The sequence below is a fragment of the Nannospalax galili genome, unplaced genomic scaffold (genome assembly GCF_000622305.1).
Source record: "Nannospalax galili isolate Female #2095 unplaced genomic scaffold, S.galili_v1.0 scaffold649, whole genome shotgun sequence".
NCBI classification, from domain to species: domain Eukaryota; kingdom Metazoa; phylum Chordata; class Mammalia; order Rodentia; family Spalacidae; genus Nannospalax; species Nannospalax galili.
The window spans coordinates 632,926-643,816 of NW_008359093.1; the positions used below are offsets into that span (position 1 = coordinate 632,926).

Here is a 10,891-nt window from a genome sequence, read left to right on the forward strand (position 1 = left end):
ACACACCCTCACCCACTCTCATGTAGTTTATGTTGCTGACTTCGCAGGGATTATGTCTTACAAACTTTGAAATGCTTATAGAATTTTATCTTTAGACCACACTTATAGGCTGTGTCTGTGCTTTAAGTGGCTTTTCCACCTATGTTCTCAAATGCTGTATCTTTACACTGTAGAGTCATCAAAATTATAATACATGCCAACAGATAAGAGTGGGTAATGCAATGTGTAGGACAGATTCAACTTGGGCAGACACTCCAAGTCACTTGGAATATGGTTAATATTTTTCTAACTCTGTAAGAGAGGCTTGTATCTCTATGTAGGAAAAAAAAATTCAAAGAATCAGAGAAGATTCAAAGTTTTACCTCTCCTTTTTTTAGCATTTAATTTTTTAAATTCAGTAATTGAAACTACACAAAAGTAAAAGCAACTTCATGTGCAGGATCACGCTAAGGAATTCAGATCCACTACTGTGTCCCTGCTGAGTACCTCAGTAAGGCTTAGGTGTAAAGCATGGGTGCTATTTATTTAACCAAATGAAATGGCTTAATGGGTGGTTTTCTCTACCAAGAAACACAACAGAGCACCCATACCTCTTAAAAACTCCTTGTATCATAACCAAAAATAATATTTAATATTTTCTTTATATCCTACATAAGAATTTTGCTTAAGCTCTGTACAGAGTAATCAGTGGTTAGAAAAAGAACGTGAAAGCCTAAAGCAAGAAGCTTTGGAGAACTACCTTGTCTGGTCCTTCTCTAGCTGAGTAAAGATGCTAAAGGGAGAGTGTTCTCAACAATGCTGATAGCGGAGTCAAAAGACTGACTTATCTTGTAAGAATTTTAACAACATAACATTAAGAGAGGCTGTAAAATAAGACCAAAAATCTTTGTTCTTTACAAAATTGAAATATTTCACTTTTTCTAATTTACGCAGCTCCCACTTAATCTTGTTTAAATGCCTTTTGTGGTGATGTTGGGGCTGACACTCAGGACCTTGCACCAACTAGGCAAACAAGAGCCACACCTCAGCTTATCTTCACTATCTAGAAGTGCTTTTTCTCTTTTCAGTCCTCTTACTTATGCTTCTGGAAACTTCTTACATTCTATTTTTGTGTCTGAATAGCAGAATTACAGAAAGGAGTTGAATAGATTCTTTTTAAGTTGGTTCATTAATGATAGAATTAAAGGGTGATTTTCCACCGGGAAAAGTGAATTCTATCGTGACTTGAGGACTGAGAGCTAAAAGCTTAACTGTTTATAAGAAAGGAGTTAACCCATTCTGGAGGCACAATTGATCTGTTTTTACTTCAGCTATTTATTCTGAGATATGAAAGGGTTTTCCTTATTTTCTAACTTCCACTAAAAGTACCCTTTGGGTTGGTATAGAGATCCAAACTTATTTGTTACTACAAGAGGATGCGAATATAATGCCCATGTGGTGTAGAGATTTGTGTCAGCTCACTTTTGAAAAATATACACAAATATTTTTGGTTTCCTCTATTCCTGTCACCATGGTCACTGCCCCAAGGCTCAACAGCTATCACGTGACAGTCTCATGTCGGACATTGCTGTTACTAAAAGAAACTCAAACTACAAAACAAAACAAAATCTACCATACTGTCCTCCTATGTAATATCTATAAACTCTGTGTTCTACAGAAAAAAAAAAACACAAGTCCATCTTTGTGGCTGAAAGCTCTGTATCTCTAAGCTGTGAGACCCAGTGTCATTTCTAGGTGATGGTCATCACTGTAGCTCTGTATCATACAACACAGCAAGAATGTCTTGTTTCTTTCCTGAAATGCTCTTCGTTTTGAAATCGGTATCAAGTTAAAATGCAAACTCTAATCACGTCAAACATTTTAAGTGTACAGTTTGGCAGTGAGAAGGCTATTCGTATTATTCTGCAACTAATCTTTATGAACCTGAAAAACTGCATGTTAAACAGATGCCCACCACTTTCTCCCTACAACCCAGACAATCATCTTTTAGCTTCTGTATCTGTGTTCAAACACTGTAGATACTTAAGCTAGATGGGATCATATAGGGTACACAACTGGTTAAAGCACTTAACACAGAGCCTGCAACATTCATTCAGGATGTAGCATGCATCAACCATCTTTATAAAGGATACTATACCTTTGTATGTATACACAGTGCTGTCTTTATGTATTCATCTGTTAGCGGACATGTGGAATGTTTGCACCTTTCAACTATTATGAATGATACTGCGTGAGTATGAGTTTGGAGGCATCTCTTCAAGATCACGCTTTTAATTATCTTACCTCATACTAATGAAAGGAATCGATGGATAAAACAGTTCTTTTTTTTTTTTCCTTTTTTGTCTTTTCCCTGTAGCCTCAGCTGGCCTGGAACCCATTATGTAGATCAGGCTGGCCTCGGACTCACAGAGATCTGCCTGCCTCTGCCTCCTGAGTGCAGACTAAAGGCCTGCATCACCACACTTGGCCAGTAGTTCTTTTTTATATAGCACAATATTTTGTAGGAATAACACACACACACACACACACACACACACAGAGATACACATGCAATCTCTTTTCAGAATGTTATTATTTGTAATTTATTTATTTGTTTATTATTTATTTTGGTCTTTTTAAGACAGGGCCTCCCTGTAGCCACAGCTGGCCTGGACTCGCTATGGAGACCAGGCTGGCCTCAAACTCACTGGGATCTGCCTGCCTCTACCTCCCAAGTGTTGGGATTAAAGGGTGTGCCACCACACCCAGCAAATGTTATTATTTGTAAAAGTAACAAAATTAATAAAGTATAAGAATGAATTGCTTTTAGGAAGAAAGTTATAAAGCTTTATAGTGTAAAAGAGCTAAGTGAGCGCCCCTGTATACTACACCCCTGCGGGAAAACTGCCTGAGTATGATTGTTTTCCTCAAATTATTCCACATACAAAATGAAAAAATAATTTATCAATAGCAAATCAGGAGTCTCGATTTTCTTCTTATAGAACTTGACATACTGATGCTAAAATTCATATTTAAATGGCTGGGACTATATCTCATCAGTGGAGTTCTTACCTCTCCTCTTCTGCATGAGATGCTAGGTTCCAATAAAATAATTCACTTACTTAATTCACTTTCATTCACTTTATTTTTTTCTCACATAAAAGCCCCAGGTAGTAGCCACAGCTGGAGCCTGGGTTCCTATACAGAGACACTGGTGTGGGTTTCCACAAGCTGGTCAGTGAATTTTTGGTAGGAAGACTAGGTGAAGACTGTCTCTTTCCAGAGGTCAGGGGTCAGACCGCTGTAGGTTTTAGAGATGGCATCAAAGGTGGCCTTGTGAAGTTGGCCAGGGTGGCCGTGCAGCCTGGGCTGATGTGTAGCGGTCATCAATACCAGCCATCAGCAGCAGCTTCCTGGGCACAGGAGCAGAGACAATGACAGTGCCTCTGGGGCCAGGGGTGAGGTCACCAGCACAGAGCCACAGCGGCCCATCACCTTGCATGGGACTGTGTGGGACTTGCCAATCTTGTTTTCCCAGTAGCCTCTCTGCACAAGGACAATGGAAAGCTTGACTAAGATGATAGCCCCTCGAATGGCAGCAGCTACTTACTTGGAGCACTTAACACCCAGACCAACATGACCCATTGTAGTCCCCAGTAGCAACAGAAGCCTTGAACCCGGTCCGCTGGCCAGCCTGGTTCTGCTTCTACACTGGCATGATCTTTAAAACCTCATCCTTAAGAGATGCTCCCAGAAAAAAGTAATCTATTCCTTAATGGGCAGGGAGAGCAGGTAGATCTCCTGCAGGGACTTGATCTTCATGTCCTTGACCAGGCAGCCCAGCTTGGTGACTGGGATCCACTCCTTGTCTTCAGCTTTGCTTCCACAAGTCCCATAGCTCTGACCACAGCCTCGGCCATGGCCCCTGCCGTGGCCCCAGAGACCTCTATCGAATTCTCTATGGAAGTCCTCAGCAGCCTCCCAAGCCTGCCCCCCCCCAATTTGGTGTTTCCTGAGGAAGAAGATAGTGTAGTGTTTTAACTCTAAAAAATATTTTTACTACTTCCTTGAGAATTTCATACAATGTATTTTGATCATAATCACCCCTTCCTCCAACTCCTCTCAAGTGCACACCCCTCTTACTTACTTCCCGCCCCCCACCAGCTTTGTGTCCTCTTTAAAACAACAACAGCAAAGCATGGAGTCCAATTTGTGATGCCCATACACTGTTGGGTATGAGACCAGCCACTGGAGCATGGTGGATCTACCCAGGGCCACACCCTGAGTGTTGGATTTCATTACAGCATTTTCAAACAAAATTAGTCATTTATTTTAGTCCACTCTTTACCTCCCCGCCTCTCACACCCCCCATGCCCTTCTAAACCTTCACATCCTTTGCTTTCATGCCCCATATGTTCTATTGCCTGCCCCCCTTTCCTCCTTTCTCCCCCTCATGTCCCATGCTCTCTTTTCTGGTCTCATAGCCTATACCCACATTTTACCCCCCGCTCACACACTTACATGCATTCATATAGACACTGTGATCTACGGTCCCCATATGAGACAGAACATATGATTTTTGGCTTTCTGAGTCTGGATTGGCTTGCTTAATGCTTAACAGATTCGTCTGTTTTCCTAAAGACTTTGATTTGAATTTCTTTACAGTGGAACAAAACTTCATTGTATATGTGTATCACATGTATCACATTTTTCATTATCTACTGATGGAAATGGACCCATTTCCTTGCTATTGTGAATGCAGCAGGAGTAAACGTGGATGTGCAAGTATCTCTGGTTGGACATAGAGTCTTTCGTGGAGACCAGCAGTGGTAAAGCTGGGTTATTTGGTAGTTCTAGTTTTTAAGTTTTAGAGAAACCTTCATATTTAGTTTTGTAATCATTGTATTAGTTTACACTCCCACCAGCAGTGAATAAGCATCCTTCTTTCCCCACGTCCTCACCTGCATTTGTAGCTGTCTCCTTCAATGATGACGGGTGTTCAGACTGGAGTGAGATGGACTCAAAGTAGTTGTAATATGCATTTCCCAGATAGCTAAGAATATCGATCACCTGGTTTCTTTAATACTTAATGGTCAGTTATGATTCTTCTGAGAACAGCTATTCATTTGTTATATAGCAATTTGCTCTGAGATAAAACCTTCCATCTTGGAGGGAAGCTGAGTAAACAATAAGATGTTCCAAAGGAAGACAAGATGTCTAAAGGGAGGTAAACAAAAGAAGATTCTGAAGAAAGGTAAAATAAGAGGACGTTTAGACCAGCCAAACCACCCTGGAGAAGCAGGACAGCAGAGCTGCCCAGAAGAAGCCAGGATCAACCAAGCTGCCTGGCAGAGGCTCAGAATAACTGAGCACCCTGGAAAGGACACTCCAACCTGCTGCGCTGCCTGCAGGGTGTGCAGTGCACTCCAGATTTCCTGCTGTCATGAGCTGTCACCCACGCTGGGGCGGGCTTTTGGGGATGCAGCTGTCTTTGAGTCATTTCTGCTCCTGTAAGTAATCCCAACAAACTTGTTGTGTCACCGTGTTGGACTTTGGTGAGATTTTCACTTTGGTACTACACAACATCATTTCATTAACTTATTTGTTGATTGGCAGAGATTTTTTTGATGCTTAATTTTTTTCTGTTCTTCATGTAGCCTAAATAGTAACCCTTTTGCTTTGTTGGGCAGAAACATTTTAATTTCATGTAGTCCCATTGGTTAATTCTTAGGGCTATTCTTCTGTGATTGGTGCCCTATTCAGACAGCTCTGCCTATGTCTACATTTTGAAGTGTATTCCCTATGTTTTCCTCTAGTAGTTTTAGCATTTCAGGTTTTAAATATGCTTAAACTGATTTTTTTTGGTCTTTTTTTGAGAAAGGGTATCACTGTAGCCCCAGCTGGCCTGGAACGCACTATGTAGACCAGTCTGGCCTTGAACTCACAGAGATCCACCTGCCTCTGCCTGGGACTACCACCTCGCCCAGCACTTACATTGATTTTTATGCAGGGTAACATATTCAGATATTGTTCTATTCCTCTACAAGTGGCTGTCCACCTTACACATCATCAGTGAATTACCCCAAGCATTCAAGGAAGAATAAAAGAGTTTTTCCTTCCACAAATTCTTCCTGAGAGCTGCTGAGACTCAGTGGGGAGAGGACAGGGAAGCTGACTCCTCACGTACCCTGCTGACCCAGGGTAGTGACACCTTGTGTGGCCTTGCATCCTCTCATGTACCCAGGCTTTGATGTTGTTTATGACAAGAATTGATGACTCAGCATGTAGGAGATGTGGTGACACTACACTAGGAACACTGTAATTGTTTTCCAAAAATTGTTTAAGAAAATCAATGCTGATTTTTATAGTTTCTACAGTATTTTAATTTGTTACGGATTCTTCAGACCTTCCATAATTTCTCCACAGGCTCGCCTGCACTAATTCTTGCTTTTCTTTATGGGATTTCATTGTAGTTTTGATTTGCATTCCCTTAATTAATGGTGATGTTGAGTCTTGCTCTACACACATTTCAGCCATTTTTTTAACTGTTTGTAGGAAATTTATCAAGTCGTGTATGTTAGGTGGAGGACACTGGAAAACACTGAGAAATAAGGAGAATGGAGGACTCTAAGTTAAGGGCAAGGATTATTGGAAGGTCGCAGGGGCTGGCACTCACCTCAAGAGTGAGTGAAACCAGCAGCGAAATGGCTGACAAGAAAAAGGTTATACAGGGCGCTGGAGTGCGGGAGGTGGTAAAATGTTATGGCCTTGGCGGGAAGTCTCTTGCCCACTGAAAAACATGTTTATGGTTGAAACACCTTGAGCATTCCCTCCCCAGATGCCCAGGAGGAGGAAGAGAAAAACAAAAATGGGGGGAGGGTTGGGGTGAATTTCTGACTAGCAATGTATTCAGTTCTCATATTTTTTGTTTTAGTGCTGAATATTTTTTATATTCTGAATATTGAACCCTTTATCATATGATTTTTATATATTTTCTGCAGTTTCTCTTGATAAATTTTGATCATCAACTCATATGACTTTCAGAAATGATAGCATAATTTAAAAATTCTGGGGCTGGAGAGATGGCTCAGCGGTTAAGAACACTGGTTGTTCTTGCAGAAGACCTGGGTTCAAATCCCAGCACCCACATGTCAGCTAACAACTGTCCGCAACTCCAGTTACAGGGGATCTGACAGCCTCTTCTGACCTCCATGGGCATTGTACCACATGGGTGCACTTACCTACATGCAGGCAATACACACATACACATAAAAATAAATAAATTAAATTAAATTAAATTAAAAAGAATTCTTTGTGAACCATTAAATGATTGGAGCTGCGGGTGGTGGTACACACCTCTAATTCCAGCACTTGGAGGCAAAGGCAGATGGGTCTCTGTGAATTCAAGGCCAGCCTGGTCTACATAGTGAGTTCCAGGCCAGCTGGGCTACAGGGAGACCCTGTCTCAGACAAAAAAACAAAAGAAGAAAGAAATGAAGGAAGAAAGAAAACAAGAAAGAAAAGAAAGTGAGAATTCAATAAATTATTGACATCAATGAGCTTTCACATCCAGTAATATGGGTCGCTCTTCCTTTGTTAAATCTCTTTGTGTCATTGTGTCTCTTTCAGCGAGCACAAGTCTTTATTATCTTCCTCATAATTAAAAGATTCCCTTTAAATAGGTATGTAGAAATTACAACAGGACATTTTAAACCTCTTGTTCATATCTGGGAAGAATATTAAATTTGTTTAATAATTATGACTCTTACATAATTGAACTTAATAGATGAACTTCATAACCAGATTTAAAAATCAGTGATAACGTCTTAGTTACAAACATTTAGTCTTACTCGTTTTTGTTTATATTGATTTCAAGGTAGCATAAGTATACAGTTTGTAGTTTTGATAGCTGTTGTATTTTTTTCTTGATTTTAATGGGCATGAATGCCCTCCTTATGATGTGGAACAAGTCTTGCATCCTATCAAAATATTTTATAGTGTCATTAAAGAAGCAATTTGATCAGTTCTTTTATCACAAATTGATATTTGTAGTTTATTCTTTTTCTTTATATTTATTTATTTTACCAGTTCTTTGAGAATTTCAATGATACAATGTATTTTGATCAAATTCTCCCTCCTTCCCCCACCCTCCCTTCCATACTCACTCAACTTCGTGTCTTCTTTTCTTTTTTAAATCTGTGGACTCCAGTTTCTGGTTCCCATATACTCTTGGGTGTGTGGCCATCCACTGAAGCTTGGTGGACCTACCAGGGGTCACATTCTTAAAGAAACTGACTTTCTCTGTCAACAGCTGTCAATTGCCAAAAGCTCTTCAGTTAGGGGTGGGACATGGTTCCCACTTCCAGTGTCCATGGCTTTAAGCTTGTGCAGGTCTTGTGCTTGCTGACTCAACAGCCGTGAGCTCACATGTACAACTACCCTGTTGTGTTCAGAAAACACTTATTCTTAAGACACATGAGGCTACAACAATACTCCCCTTTTAAATAAAAACGAGACTATGAAATGCATTGTAAATATATGCTAGAACCATTTGTATTAATGGACAGGAAGTTTAAACTTCATGCCTTAGTTGTTAAGCTTCATTGAGGGTTAGAGACATAGCTCAGTGTGTTTTCCAATTGTGCTCAGTAAAAAGCCTTGAAACAATTAAACTTTTTAAAATGTGTATAACGTGTTCCATTGAAATAGCATATTAAATCAAATAATATAGTATCTATCTGTATAAAAGGCAAACTTTTAGATATTATTCTTCAGTAGGAGCACTATAGACATACAATTAAGTGATGACTATTTGATTACCTTCATAATGATAATACACGTTATAATTGTGTTCCTATTTATATTGACCTTAATAAACTTATTCACTTTTTAAACAGGAATGAGAATGATTCTTGACAACCTGGCAACGGGAATTTTCCTCTTCTTCCAGACTACAGTGGGAATCCTGGGCAATTCAGCAATAGTATTACATTATGGCTTGTTGGTGTTCACCAGAAAGCATTTAATATCCAAAGATCCAACTATAGAGCACTTGACTTTGATCAACTGCTCGTCTGTGATTTCAAGAATTCCGTAGACAATTTCTGAATTTGGGTTGAAATATTTCCTGGATGACATTGGATGTGAATTGATAATATACATTTACCAAAGAGCCAGGGGAATTTCTTTGTATACCACATGCCTCCTGAGTTGCTTCTAAGCAATAACAACTAGCCTCAGCAACTCCAGGTGGGTGAAGCTTAAACACAGAGCCACCAAGTACATCGGTCCCTCCTGCTTCCTCACCTGGCTCATGCACCTACTTCTAAACATTTTGACTCTAATAAGAGTGACAGGCCCTCCTTTCAACAAAAATATCACTACCACAATGAATAATGGGGGCTGTTCATGGTTTACCTCTGGCACCATTGCAATTCTGTGGTATCTGTGTACTGAATGTATTAGGAATTTATTAGGAATTTAGAAATCAGAAATTAAAGATGAATATTAACTCTGTAAACTCTGAAACCAAACTGAACATTGCTGTGACACTGTGTGAAATAGATAAGTAGATAAGAAGCTAAGTTGTAACCCAGCAACCAAACAAAACCTATGACCTATGAGTGTCTGTGTGTTGGTGATAAGTGACCACAGGGTGTGAGCCATATCTCAAGAAAACACTGAAGTTACTGACGTAAGTCAGAAGGACTTCAGCCAGAAAAGAAATATATAAAATCTGGTAGCTAAAAAGATTCTTTTGATGCTTGGCCACACGAGACTCTGAATCCGTGGGCCTCATCCCGGCACATTGCCCAAATCCTGAGACCGCTACCTGAAGCTCTGCCCGAGACCAGACCGGAGCCTCGCCTGAGACCCGATCGAGGACCTCATCCTGAGAGCCAGAGACTGACAGGAGCCTGCCACGACCAGACGTGATCAGAACTTGCAAGAGACAGCTCCTCAGCCGGGAGAGTGCACCGATCACGGCAGACGAGAGAACCTCTCCACACGGAGTGCATGAAGACTTAACCTCTGGAAGATACTCCAAGAGACTTTGGGACTCTTAACTGCTAGAGGACCGGGTTTCCCTTTGAGTGTTTGTATTGATGTGTGTTTGTTATGCTTTGACCTAGTAAACGCATAATACAATCAAACAGTCATGTGTGAGAATCTCTTCTGTCCGTTGCGCCTGTCCTAAGCTCTCCCGAGAAGCAGTGACACATTTTGGATGTCACACTCAAGCCAGTGGCTTGAGACACATTCAGGACAGTTACTATCAAGTGACTGCTCCCATTCAGGACAATCTGCTTCTCTTTGTTTGGGTCTCATGATCTGCTCTAGTATCTACATGATGAGCATCCTCTACAGACACAAGATGCAAGTATATTCACTGCCCAGAAGTCCCCCAAAGTGTCTCCTGAGGCCAGAGCCACACAAAACATCCTCATTCTGGTGTGCACATTTGTCACCTCCTACTCAATCTCTTCCATTCTGTCTACATGATGTACTCTAATAGTCCAATGCTGAGGGCAGTAAATATTTTTACATTTCTAGAAATATGTTTTCCTACACTTTGCCCCCTTGGTCTCATCAGTCCTAAGAAGTCTGCTTCCAGGCTGTTTTTACCCTGTTGTATAAAGAAATAATTTTCTCCAAATCTGTCACAATGCCTAGTGGGTTGTCTTTTCTTGTATATTGGTATATTACATTATCCATTGTGTAGGCTAAGACACTACTGTGAACTGTGGGAAGCAAGCAGGCAGAGTCAGCCAAAAATGGTGCCTTGGCTGGCTGCCAAGCCTCGTGACTCCAACTCTTGGCTGGCTGCCAAGTCTCGTGACTCCAAGCTTCCTACCTGAGGCACCTTGGCTGGTTGCCAAGTGTCGTGACCCTCACTTGTTTACTTCAACTC

The 10,891-nt window shown here is 40.8% G+C and overlaps 1 pseudogene; it reads left to right on the forward strand.

Moving 5' to 3' along the window:
- The first annotated feature begins 8,878 nt into the window (after positions 1–8,878).
- Positions 8,879–10,625, forward strand: LOC103725457 (annotated as a pseudogene).
- Positions 10,626–10,891: the final 266 nt, after the last annotated feature.